Raw genomic sequence first — 13,464 nt, 5'->3', positions numbered from 1 at the left:
GGCTATCTTGGAAGGTGGGCAAAAGTGATCAATGAATTCTTCTTTCATCTTGGCCCATGTGGTGACTGATCCGGGGGGAAGTGATTTGAGCCAGTCTTTTGCAGCACCTTTGAATGTCACTGGAAGCATGCGAAGTAGTTGAGTCTCGTGAGGCACATTTGGAACATTAAAGTAATCAGCTGCATCATTGACTTCATCCAAATGCTTGTAGGCATCCTCGTGGTCTTTTCCATAGAAAGGAATTTCCTTTAGCTGGGCGAGTATGTGGCCCTTTAGCTCGAACGTAGTAGTAACGGGAATTGCGGGTTGCATAAGTCTCGGGCCGGTGTCATTGCAGATCCTCTTCTTCCACTCTCCCATGGGGATTTCATCAATGTTAGCCATGGTATGAGCTAACTCATCGCCAGAATCGGAGTCGTGCCCGTATGTAGGTTCTTCTTTCTCCTCGGTGTCGTACTCAGTGTCTTCCTTGATCGGGTCTTCGCTTGCTAAAGATGCGCTGGATGCTCCTGATTTGCTGCTATTCTTCTTCCCAAAAACAGTTTTCAAATTAGACAAAGGTGACTTCTTTGGTGTATTCGAGCTTTCCACGTCCTTTCCTCTGTTCCTTCTCAATGCGGATTCGGGATCTTCAGACGAGGGTACCAGCGGGGTGTTTGATCCTCTGGTCATGAAAGTCCTGAAATAAAACAAGATAAAAAACGTAAAAAGAACAAAAAGATGTAACTAAAAAAAAGGAAAATTAAAGGCAAAATACTGCTATACTCGCCGAGTAGGTGCGAATGCACTCAGCGAGTAGCAGTGTATTTTAGAAAGAAATATAAACTTAAAATAAAAACTAAAATAGATGCTAAAACCTAACTACTAATTATTAAACTACAATAAATTAACTTTGTGCCAGTAAACTCACACAAAGGATCGAGAAAATTAGGAATTAGATAAATTATTTAAAACTGTTCTCCGGCAACGTTGCCAAAAACTTGATGTGCGTGAAACGAGCTAGTTTTACGTGACATCCCCAAAATCACGGCCAGAAAAGACCGATTTTGTTTATGCTTTATAAAAAATCAGAGTACTTCATTTTATAAAAATGTTGCGGAATTTGTTCCCAGAAAAACATGGTAAATACGTTATTAAAACATTTTCGAAGAAACGTATTTATTTCATTTTAAAACGTTTGAGATGTCATTGTTAATACAGGAACATAAGCATAAACAGAACTTACAATTATTCACACTACTGGTCTACATCTCTTTAAATCTCTTAGCGTAATGTCACTTCATATCAACACCTGTGATATAAATAAACTGAGTGGGTCAGGTTGGGAAACCTGGTGAGCACATAGGGATTTCAATCCCACAATGTTATACCATATATATAGTTTAAAAATCACAAAATATACAATTTCACCATATATATATATATAAACAACTCTTATCCCACCCCGTCGATCCTCGCAACGAGGCTATCCATACTCTCGGACCTAAGATTAGTCGTTTTACCTACTCCATACTCCCGGATCAGAAATGAACGAATTTACCAAATCCATACTCTTAGACTAGGGACGAATGACTAATCCATACTCTCGGATTAATGATGAATGATTATGCCTAGTCCATACTCTCGGACTAGGGACAATGACTAATCCATACTCTCGGATTAATGAAGAATGATTATGCCTAATCCATATTCTTGGACTAGGGACAATGACTATGTCTAATCCATACTCCCGGATAAGTGACATATACTAACTTCTATTCTCTGAGTTTAACTCACTTGTACTCGTAAGAATATACTACCCAATATTCCTCATATTTAATTTAGGTCTACTCTTTATCCTAAATTATCAAATATAATCAAGTATGTTCTTTAACACGAATTTCAAGCAACATCAATTAACTCGCACATAAACATATAATTAATACTTCAATCAATACTTGTATTAAAATCATGTTCATGAAAGGGACTATGCACTCACCTGAGTAGGTGGTGACTCAGCACTCGGACAGCGCTTCGATACTCTCAAAACGATATTCATTCGATAAAACCCAGTACCAATACCACTAGGGTTTAGTCTAACGATAACCGCGACAAATTAATAGTCTGACTATTATTATTATTATTATATAAGCGTTTAATAACACTCAATATAACTCATAATAATAGCCCAAATAATTATTTTCAGGTCCTAATAATGTTACTATAATTAATTAGAAGCTATATTAAAACTATCGTAGGCGTAGCTCACTTACAGCGGGTTTTTTCGCAAAACCGGGCTTTGCTGGAGCAGCGTTTCCCGAGCCGAAAGGCTCTTTTCTCGGAGCCGTCGGGCGCTCCGGGGCTTCCGCCTCGTGCTAGGGAGTTACCCTAGGCTTTAGGGGAGTTAGGGAGCTTAGAGAGAGAGTTTAGAGAGAGAAAGAAGAGGGTTGAGGGGTGAGGAAATGAGGGAACCCGGCACCTCTATTTATAGGGGAGGAATCTGATGGAATCGCCGAGTCTGAGTCATGACTCGCTGAGTTGGTCCATGTGGTGGCCTTCTGGTGGTGCCATGTGTCCAATTCTGGTGGTGCCACGTCACCCCCTATCGCGTATCAGCCTTCAAACTTAGAAAAATCATAACTTTCGCATACGAGCTCCGTTTTCGACGTTCTTTATATCCACGTGTAGGTAAAATCAAGATCTACAACTTTTGTTTAGACTCCGTCGGCTAATTCTTGACCGATCTCAAATTTAATAGTAGGAGGCGTTTAGACTGTTAAATGACCGCGAAGAGTTCATAACTCCTTCATACGGACTCCGTTTTCGTCTGTATTTTTACCGTTGAGTTCCTATTAATGAGATCTTCAACTCTCATTTAGGTCGCGTAAGCCAAAAACTGCTCGAACTAAAATTCGAGTTTCGGGCCGTGCACTGTTAAGCCGAATCTTAGAAAAATCATAACTTCTTCATACGAAATCAGATTTGGGCGTTCTTTTTATCGATGTTCTTAGGTTAACATATTCTACGACTTTTGTTTAGATTGATAAGGCTAAAAAGTCTTCTATCGTAAATTCACTATTTACATCTTCCGGTGCTGTGCCGGTTTTGCCGTAAAACTTCGGCGGGCCATAACTTCTTCGTTATAACTTGCATTTCGGCGTTCTTTATATGTACGGAAACCTTGTGACATATTCTAAAACTTGGTTAAGACTATTTATTGTAAATAATCTTTTGTCAAAAAGTCATTTTTGACCCCTATTGCCTCTAAATTGACTAGCCCGGATCTGCGGGCGTTACAATTATCTCCCCCTTAGGATGATTATGTCCCGGAATCATCAACGAAAGAAGGATCGTATAATGACTACATACTTCATCTCTACATCCTAGGTAATAATTATAACTTTTTTATTCCTTAAAGTCTATCTCTTAGACTTATTGACTGTAAGCAGTACTTGATCGTGCACCTGCTCTCTACCTCATATTAGACTCCAAATTATGACCTATCATCATGTGATGCACGTTTAGACTCAGGTCTCTTAAATTCTAAAACAGACTAAGCCTTCCTTCATGTTCTAATGTGATATAATCATACTTTAACATGTAGCATTTCTAGCTACCAACGAGCGCGATACTTCTATTGATCGCTTTGATTTTAATCGTTTGGTTTAAGTCGGACGCTATATCAAACTTGGTTCTCTGAACCACGTAACCTACTCATCGTAGTCAGAATCAATGTGATATGACCACTAGGGTCAGGATAACAACAATCTTCTTAGTAATTACCGAAACAATGGTAACGACGTACTTGAATAAAACGAAATCAATTACTGGCTTCTTATTAACCTTGTGACTTTCCCTGATCCAAGTGTGAGTCCTGTGCTTCCGGTAGTATAGGCCTCTACTAACATTCACACCTACTCATACTCGTCCCAAGTATTGCCCCGCAGTTTTTCCAAGTCACCATACAAGAAAACCATACAAAAACTTAACACATCAGATAACAAAACAAAGGTTTTATATTATTTCTTGAAACTATTACATAGGTGTTCAAGTTCACCCTAGACTATGCCTCTAACGGGCTACATCGTGAGGTACTATCTACACGATTACTCCATAACTCGATCCTCGGATGTCAAGCCTTCACTCTTGAATCCTCGCATTGTCATCTGCTTCATCAAGGATCATTTGAAATGCTCTCGCCTTTGGCTTTCGTGGCACATTTGGCTTTGTATCCCCTTCTCTCTTTGGGCAGTCTTGTTTGAAGTGTCCTTCTTCTCCACACTTAAAGCAGACTTCTCTCTTGGTTGTGCATTCGCTGGCGTAATGACCAGTCTCCCCGCATTTAAAGCATGTCGTATATTTAGAGCATTTCCCGATGTGCTTCTTTCTACACTTGTCACACCATTGCGTTCCTTCTTCAGACTTCGAGAACTTTCTCTTCTCACTGGACCTTGAAGATCCTTCAAACTTTCTCTTCTCGCCAACCACCATCTTGCTGGCGGCTCTTCCCTTGATCATATCTTCGACAGACTTGGCAGCCCAGATAGCTGCCTCTAGAGTAGGTGCTTGACGTACTGGCACCGTGTACTCCCATGGAAGTCCTTTTGCGTACTTGTCGATTTTCTTCAGCTCACCCGGAACAAGATGAAAGGCGAACCACATCTTCTTTGTGAAGTTGTTGGTGTATTCATCAATAGACATGCTTCCTTTCTTCAAGGTAAGGAATTGGTTTTCTAGCTCAAGCAAATTTTGGGCTGAGTAGTACTTACATTTGAACTGCACCAAAAACTCTGCCCATGTTAGTTGCAGGGGCTCATTGGGGCTTAGAGTCTTCCCCAGAGTGTTCCACCAATGAACCGCGCCTCCTCTGAACTGGCGTACCGCAAACGTTGTTTGTAGTTTGCCTCGGCAACCACACGTCATGAAAGCTAACTCCATCTCTGAGATCCAATCCATGACCCCGATCGGATCTTCCTTTCCAGTGAAAGTCGATGGCTTGCAGGTTTGAAAATCCTTGTACTTGCATCCATTCCTCTCGACTTCTTCATCTTGATTGTTCCTTCTAATCATCGGTGGATCAACTTGACCAACAATCCTGCTGTCGTTCCCTTCCTCAGACTGCCCGTCATTCAGCTCGGGCTGCTCAATAGGCATCGTAAGTTCCTCTCGAGCTTGTTGAAGTAAACGCCTTGTTTCCTCCATTTGCCGATCCAACATCACCTGGATCATCTCTTGCACTCCGGCCATCGTTATTGGCTCAGCAGCGGCTACCACAACCGGTATCTGCTCAATCACTGGAGGTTGGTTTCTGTTCCCATTTGCGTTCACATTTCCGCTACGGGTTCTTGCCATCTTGATCTATACACCGAATAAGGTGAATCTAGACCTTTACTTAGGATTGATGGTTAAATCATCCTTATCACTCCGAATAGTTTATATGCTAGTTCTAATATCGTAGTTAAACGCTTAGAATCCTAAACACATAAGGTTTCCAGATCCGGTCGGCAACAGACCATAGATCCGAATAAATAACAGCATATAAGGCATAAAGCATTTAGCACATGAAAGCATTTTAGGCATAATTCCTAAAATAATCTAGTGCTCACACCTCACAATCATCGCTTAGCATTCTAAGTTTAAGTCTAGAAATAAATCCATATTCCTAGTTCGCTTAAACTAATGCTCTGATACCAACTGTGACATCCCCAAAATCACGGCCAGAAAAGACCGATTTTGTTTATGCTTTATAAAAAATCAGAGTACTTCATTTTATAAAAATGTTGCGGAATTTTTTCCCAGAAAAACATGGTAAATACATTATTAAAACATTTTCGAAGAAACGTATTTATTTCATTTTAAAACGTTTGGGATGTCATCGTTAATACAGGAACATAAGCATAAACAGAACTTACAATTATTCACACTAGTGGTCTACATCTCTTTAAATATCTCAGTGTAATGTCACTTCATATCAACACCTGTGATATAAATAAACTGAGTGGGTCAGGTTGGGAAACCTGGTGAGCACATAGGGATTTCAATCCCACAATGTTATACCATATATATAGTTTAAAACTCACAAAATATACAATTTCACCATATATATATAAACAACTCTTATCCCACCCCGTCGATCCTCGCAACGAGGCTATCCATACTCTCGGACCTAAGATTAGTCGTTTTACCTATTTACGTCTTCCGGTGCCGTGCCGTGCCGGTTTTGCCGTAAAATTTCGGACCTAAGATTAGTCGTTTTACCTATCCATACTCTCGGACCTAAGATTAGTCGTTTTACCTATTTACCTATCCATACTCTCGGACCTAAGATTAGTCGTTCTATCGTAAATTCACTATTTACGTCTTCCGGTGCCGTGCCGGTTTTGCCGTAAAATTTCGGCGGGCCATAACTTCTTCGTTATAACTCGGATTTCGGCATTCTTTATATGTACGGAAACCTTGTGACATATTCTAAAACTTGGTTAAGACTATTTATTCTAAATAATCTTTTGTCGAAAAGTCATTTTTGACCCCTATTGCCTCTAAATTGAATAGCCCGGATCTGCGGGCGTTACATTTTAATCCTACTTTTATTTAATAAATTAAGCACAAAAGAAAGTGAACCTATCTTTTAGTGGTATAGTTGGATAAGTAGGGTGTCGAACTCAGGGAACGGAAATTAATCTAATAACTAATTTTAACTAAGCAAGTAATAAAAGTAAAAGGGTTTTTTCTCTAGTTTTACAAGACTAGAAACTTAAACAAGCACTTAAACACTTAAATAACTAAATAATTAAAGCAAATGACAAATTCACCAAATTTATTAAAGGGTTTCTGTTTAGGTTCAGCCAATTCACTCCTATGGTTATTTGAATGATAAATTAATTATTATTGGTTACCAACTATAGTGGTTAGGTTCATATTCATTACTCCTAACCCTTAGACAATTAATCAATTTAAGCAATGGCCAATTGTTTAAACTAATTAATTCCCTAGTTCAATTGTTTGGATTAAACAAGATTTGTAATTGGTTAATCAAGTTGGTGTTTCAATTAACCTCTTGTTTGTTGGTTTCTCAAACAAGCTCACACATTAATTTACCCATTCTCTAATTAATCCTAGTTTCATACTCATTATTCCTAGGCATATGATGAAGTGTTCACATAACATATGAGGTTAGTAATTAAGAGATGTTCATGCAGCTTAATTACCTTCCAATTAACAGAAAATAGTTGTCATTAATGCATAAGGTTCTTTAACAAACTTAATTTAATAAAATCACCAAATAACAATCAATCAAAAAGTATATTCTAAACCATCGTAGTAAATTGGTCTTCTCCAACAGAAACAAAACGAATTTAGTTCATAGTCATAGCAAAAACTAACTCAAAAGCAAATTCAACTAAGCTAAACATACTTAATTCCTAAAGCTAAGTGGAATGAATAACATAATTACCTTGATTCTTCAGAGGATTGAAGGTTAGGGTTCCTTAGCTCCTCGTTCTTTTTTTCAGCTCTCAAAATTGCCAAAAGTCTTTTCCATTCGGATAATGGTTTGATATTTATAATTATCACAAAACAGGGTGTATTCGGCGAGTAGCAGACCCAACTCGCCGAGTAGATGCTTGTTATCCGACTTATACCAGGAGTCTTGACTTATCTTCTGGAATATTCTAGTGTACTCGCCGAGTAGCCTCGAGAAGTCGCCGAGTAGCTAAGCTTTTGTCCCTCATTCCTCATTCTTTGGTCTCTAACTGCTTCCCCTTGTTCCCTTTCACTCCCAAGCATGTCTTTTGGACTGAAAACAAAATTTAAGCATTATTAAGTACCTTTTGTCCACATTATACACATAATTAGTTAAAAATGAAAAAAAAAATGTATGCTAAATAATTAACTAATTATGCACATATCAACTTCCAACTGCCCATAAGTCACCAATCTATGGCGAACCTTAGATCGTCCTTGGCAATTGTTTAACTTACTTTAGTCATATGCGGTTCCGATTCCCTTTTCCCTCTTAATGCCCTAGGCATTTGGAATAGACAGAACGGTCAAATATTATAACATATGCAATCAATCCTATACCCGAAGCGTATGGGATACCATACATAACGTCTTACATAAAGACATGATACTTTACCAGTCTCCTTCTACAATATTGCTATATATAGAATTCCCTTATGTTGAATCTTTTCAACATAACATTCATATATTTCCTTAGACTAAATTTGATTAAAATTTCTCGATCTAAGCTTTTCAACATAACATTCATATACTTTACCAGTCTCCTTTTGCAACTTTGTGAATTAAAACTTTTGTTTTCTATATTGTCTCTAAATTGACTAGCCCGGATCTCTGGGCGTTACAGTCACTAAGCCTTCGAGCTTACATTTATCGATTATTGTTTCAGGTACAACGGATGACCGCGGGAAGGTGAATGCGTGACCATACACTTCCTCGATTTATGATTATGATTTCTAGGAAACTCTGATATGAAACAATTTTGAAAACACTTTGTAATAATTAATGGTATTTTGGATATTTAAAAAGTTTTAAATTTTCATGAATTTTTATGGTTGTTACATCTGCATTCATAAAAATAATAAAAAATAATAAAAAAACCAAAAAGATTTTATTTCTAGTTATTTTAGTTTATTATTTTCTGCATATTAAAAAATTCCTAAAAACTCAAAAAAAAAAAAAATATTACATGAGATGAGGATATTATTTACATTCAATAGCTTCGTAAAGATGAAGTGTGATAGGTACCAAAAATAATAGTCTCGTTACAACAAATTATGAGAATTATCTTTCCATTTCAAAAGTGTTTTAAATGTTTTCGACATATGAACCAACATAAGAGTCCGATAATTTTTACAATGAAAGTGTGGGATGGAAAAACAAACAGTGTTTTATGAATAATTTCCTTAAATGACTTAAAAATAACTTAGATTGGATAATCTTAATCTTACCTTGAAGTACTGGACCCTATAGTTTTTGCATCTTTTGAAGTTAGGAGGGAACTCTTGTTATATCCACACAATTTATTATCATTTTTGAAGTATTGAAGGCATGGTGGGCCTCAAAGTGAAATCCGTGCCCAGTCAATATATATTAGAAATGGTACATCAAGCAACTTGAAAAAAAAAATCTGAAATTCAAAGTTAAATTCAAGTCAATTTCAAGTCGAAATCAAGAGGCAAGCAAAGTTAAATTTGAAGAGTTGATCAAGACAAAGATGATGTGTAGTATAATGAAATTGATCTATCGATAGTGGAATCATAGGGGTAAGCTTGGATTTTCTGTCCATAATGCAACTTACCGTGTTTAGTGTACGAGTTCGAAAAAAAAGGGGTTGGTCAAGCTAAGTTTTTATTAACAAATTTTCTTGAAATTATTTTTAAAAATACAATGTTTTCACAAATTTAGTTCAACGTAAAAGTTATTTGCTGAGCTTGGTTTGACTTATTAAATATGAATTTTGAATCTATAATAAAGGTATTGAGAGTGTTGTTTAGGTGTCGATTTCATTGGAGCTCCCTCATTATGAAATTTGATCATGTGAAGAAAAAGAAAAAAGTGAAATATTTTTAGTTCAAGTTTTTTTAGTTTCTTTTATTTTATTTTAAATTCTTTTTAATTCATCTATATCTTTCTACTTGTTTATAATGTTTAATCTTTTTCTTACTTGAGGGCAAGTAAGGTTTAAGCTTGGGGAGATTTGATAGATGTCATTGTATGCATCTTTTAGGGTAGTTATTATTATTATTATTTAGCATCATATTTTGTAAATTTATATGTCATTTGTTTAAATAATGTTCAACTCATGTCTTTTATCAAAATTCCCATACTGTTAGCATTTTTGTATCATTTTCAGATAAATCGATTGGAGTAGTACTTTGAGAGCAATTTGATGCATGTTTGGAGCTTAAATGGAGTTGGAACTAAAGAGGGATGCTAAGGAATAACAAACATTGCTTAAACTGAAGAAACGCGTTTGAAACTAACCAAAAAGTAAAATATGTGATCGCAAATCCCAATTCAACAATCCTGTTTTTGCCAAGAAGTTTCCTATGGTCGAAATAAGTCATCTGAAGGCCATTTGAGAAGAAAAAGCGGTTTCTGCGATCGCATAAAGCATTTCTGCAATCGCATTTTCTTGTCGCAACTCTAGAAACTTCAAATTTGACATCGTTCTTCATTCAGACTCAATTCCGGAAGATATTTGAAAAATGTGATGGCATAAACCCATATCTACAATCGCATAAATGGCCCGGAGTCCCAAAAACATCGAAATAACATCCTGCATCATTCAGGGGCAAATCTGGAAAAAATCCAAAAAAATGCGATCGGATTTTCAGACTCTGGGATCGCATTTTTCGGTTTCTTTCTCCAAAAGTTTCCATCTCGCATATGAATACGACCCTCATTATCAGATCCGGGAGTTACACAGTTCAAGGCGACAGAAGACACTTTTAAAGGCAATTTTTGATACCTTTCAGTGATTTCTGAAGATCTAAAGTTGTGAATCATCTCACACATTTAATTTATTCAGATTTATCAGTAAATGTTTCTCTTTATTAGTTTAGTTTCATTTTTAGTCATGTCTGGCTAAACCATAGTTTTCAGTTCTGCATATACTAGTAATTTTCATGTGTTCAGTTTTCGGATCTGGTTTTCTTTTTGTGTTTCTATCTAGATTTTTTGATTTTAAACTTAATGAACGTTAGGTTTTGTATTCTTGTTAGTCTGGTCACCTAGCTAGGGTTTTATCATTCCAGTTAATTAGTTAATAAAATCATAATTGTTCTTGTCAACTGGTATAAGTAATAAGTATCATATTAATTCCGTTTTGGGATTTAACTCTAATAAAAATTGTAAAAGTCATATCTTTACGCTTCCGAACTTGTGAGAAGTATTGGGTATAGCTGACAATTTTACGCAGATCATAAAGCTGTTTTCTGATTTAATTAAGAGTTTGTTTAATTGAACAGTAAAAAATTGTGAGAAATAATTGTTCTTGAAGCTTTCCGTGAATAAACTTATAAACCTTTCTAGTTTGTTGAGTTTTGACAAGTTGTGAGGGAAGAGACAAATTACATCGGAATATCGAATGAACTTGTTTTATGTTTTAATTTCAAGTGTACTAGTTCTTAGTATTTTAATGAAAATTATTGTTTTATATATTAGTTTTTTATATAAAATATTTTTTTGTTTTAAAAAGTGTGTTGCATGGTAAAAGTGACAAACCACGTCCTCTAAATGACAAACTTTTGAAGATGTATAGCAAGTCCTAGATGGTTCCTACGTGGCAATAAAAAAGGATATAGCAAAAATGAGAGCACTCCCTCTAACCTAATAGAAAGCAAAGAAAAGGAATTTAGATTTAGTTTAATGTTTAAGCAAATCATTGAACCCCTTTTCTATGAATGGCCCCTGTCTTCCCCATTCACTGCTTCTCCTCAAACAAAGACCCATTTTTATGGTAAATCCATGAAACCCCAAATCAGATCACAAGTTGATGAATACCTTTACGAACGACATACAAGACATTCAAAATCCCCAAAAAACAAAGGATTTTGTGGCTGTCATAAACCTACTTTTATACAAATGTAGAAATAAACCATGTCTCCTTCTTCCGTTTGTCTACTTCACATGAGAATCATAAGAGTCAGAGATTGAGTCATGTTGAACGAGTTGGAGCTTGTCAATATATATGAAGAACCTTTTAATATTTTCCCTTGTTAAAGTGGCCATGTCGATTGCCTCTTTCTTGTCCACATACACCCACAGCTCACCCGAGTCTATTCTTTTTAGGCTTACTCGACAAAACGGGCAAGACATTGATATTCTTCTCCTGCAATTTCTTCCAGGAGTGAATCTTCGGGTTTTTGTATGCAAGAAATAGCAATGTACTAGGAGTGAATCTTCGGGTTTTTGTATGCAAGAAATAGCAATGTACTTTGACTTATTTATGTATTCCAAACAATTTCTTATTAAGAAATCAACCAAGTACATTGCTCTTTCTTGCACCATAGTGACGAGGTAGAGAAACATATTATATATACCAGTCATCATAGCAACCACAACACATTTCATGGCTACATTTTGGTAAAACAAGTTTGTCTTTTGTTTCCATGCAAATACCACATTCTTCTTCTGATTCAATATCAATATCTGAACAATATCAACTTTCATTGTTGTCTTCTCGTTTAGAATATTGTTCCACACTTGTCCTTTTCTGCTTTCTATCTTCTGAATTCATGACTCCACTTTGAAGTTGCATTAAAGATGGATATATAATACCTTCATTGTAAAATGGTTATTTGGTCTCATTCAGACAGTTTATTCAGTCTAAGAAAAGAAAACAAACATTACGTATACTACGGTTTATCCAAATAGACATCATTAAACAACCCTTTAATCCACTAAGCTATAAACATTCTTCAATATTCATCTAGACAAATACTTGTTGACATAAGAAAGATGGTGAAAGAAAATTAAGACCATACCATAGAATTCTCTAATACTCGCCTTTCTTTCATGCGTAGACATGGATGTGGAGCCATCAACGTAAACCTGTAGCATATACAATCAAGAAATAAGTAACTTTAAGGAAAAGCTGGAAAACAAGAAGATAATATGAATTAAAGGGATATATGATTAAAAGATTATTTACATAATGAAAAAAGTTGGGATTTTTGACCTTGTAAATCAAGATTCTTAACAACCCTAGAGCACCTGCAAGGTGGCAATCGGACCATTGAACAAAGAAAAGCAAAAACTATGCTGCTGCGCTATAAGACATTCGCATATGTACATTTGCCCCATCGTACTCCCTTTGTAAATCCGAACCTCTGCAAATCCATAACATATGGTAACAAAAACATCAAAATTCATATTGGTTTTGAACTTAAATTTTAGCAAATTTGATTAAAAGTCAAAATCTATATTCCATTTTTCAACGAACTGAGAAAAGAAAGCATTGTTCATGGATGGAAATTGGAATAGAGATTAACTTCACAAGTATAAGTGTTTCTTTCTTATTTAAGGACACTAAAATACTTTACTTAGAAAAACAAATTTAAATCTAAGTACGCCTTGGGTTAAAAAAGATAACTCTATCACTATAAACTTGCTTGATAACCTAAAAAGGCGACACCTTTTGGAAGCAATAATTAAGTAAAACAGAAATCGAAAGAAAGCCGAGTTAGAACAACCCCAAATCAACGATTGCTCTAAATATATTAAAAGAGAAAAAAAAAACCCACAGAAATTCCTCATGTCGACATAAAAACAGAGTGAAGCGGTCGAATTCTTACAGAGTATTAGCATGTTGAATATCTGCTTCAAGAACTTTGAGAGAATCCTTGAAGGATTTTCTCATTAATCCTCCTACATACATCTATTATTGCTCCCTCTATCTAATTTTACATAAACCCTAGAATTGTATTAACTTTCTCTATCTAGAAACAGACTTGAATGGGA

The 13,464-nt window shown here is 35.9% G+C and overlaps 1 pseudogene across 1 annotated transcript; it reads right to left on the bottom strand.

Moving 5' to 3' along the window:
• Positions 1-11,506: 11,506 nt before the first annotated feature.
• Positions 11,507-13,464, bottom strand: LOC145005748 (E3 ubiquitin-protein ligase AIRP2-like; annotated as a pseudogene). Its single transcript, XR_013662669.1, has 5 exons — positions 13,299-13,464; positions 12,683-12,833; positions 12,489-12,555; positions 12,045-12,282; positions 11,507-11,833 (listed from the first exon to the last, which is right to left on the bottom strand). The product of XR_013662669.1 is annotated as an E3 ubiquitin-protein ligase AIRP2-like (transcript).

Source organism: Lactuca saligna, chromosome 7, assembly GCF_052625555.1.
Source record: "Lactuca saligna cultivar CGN05327 chromosome 7, ASM5262555v1, whole genome shotgun sequence".
In the NCBI taxonomy this organism is placed as follows: Eukaryota; Viridiplantae; Streptophyta; class Magnoliopsida; order Asterales; family Asteraceae; genus Lactuca; species Lactuca saligna.
The sequence above is the reverse complement of the archived record's forward strand: the minus strand, read 5'-3'. Positions and strand labels throughout refer to the sequence as shown.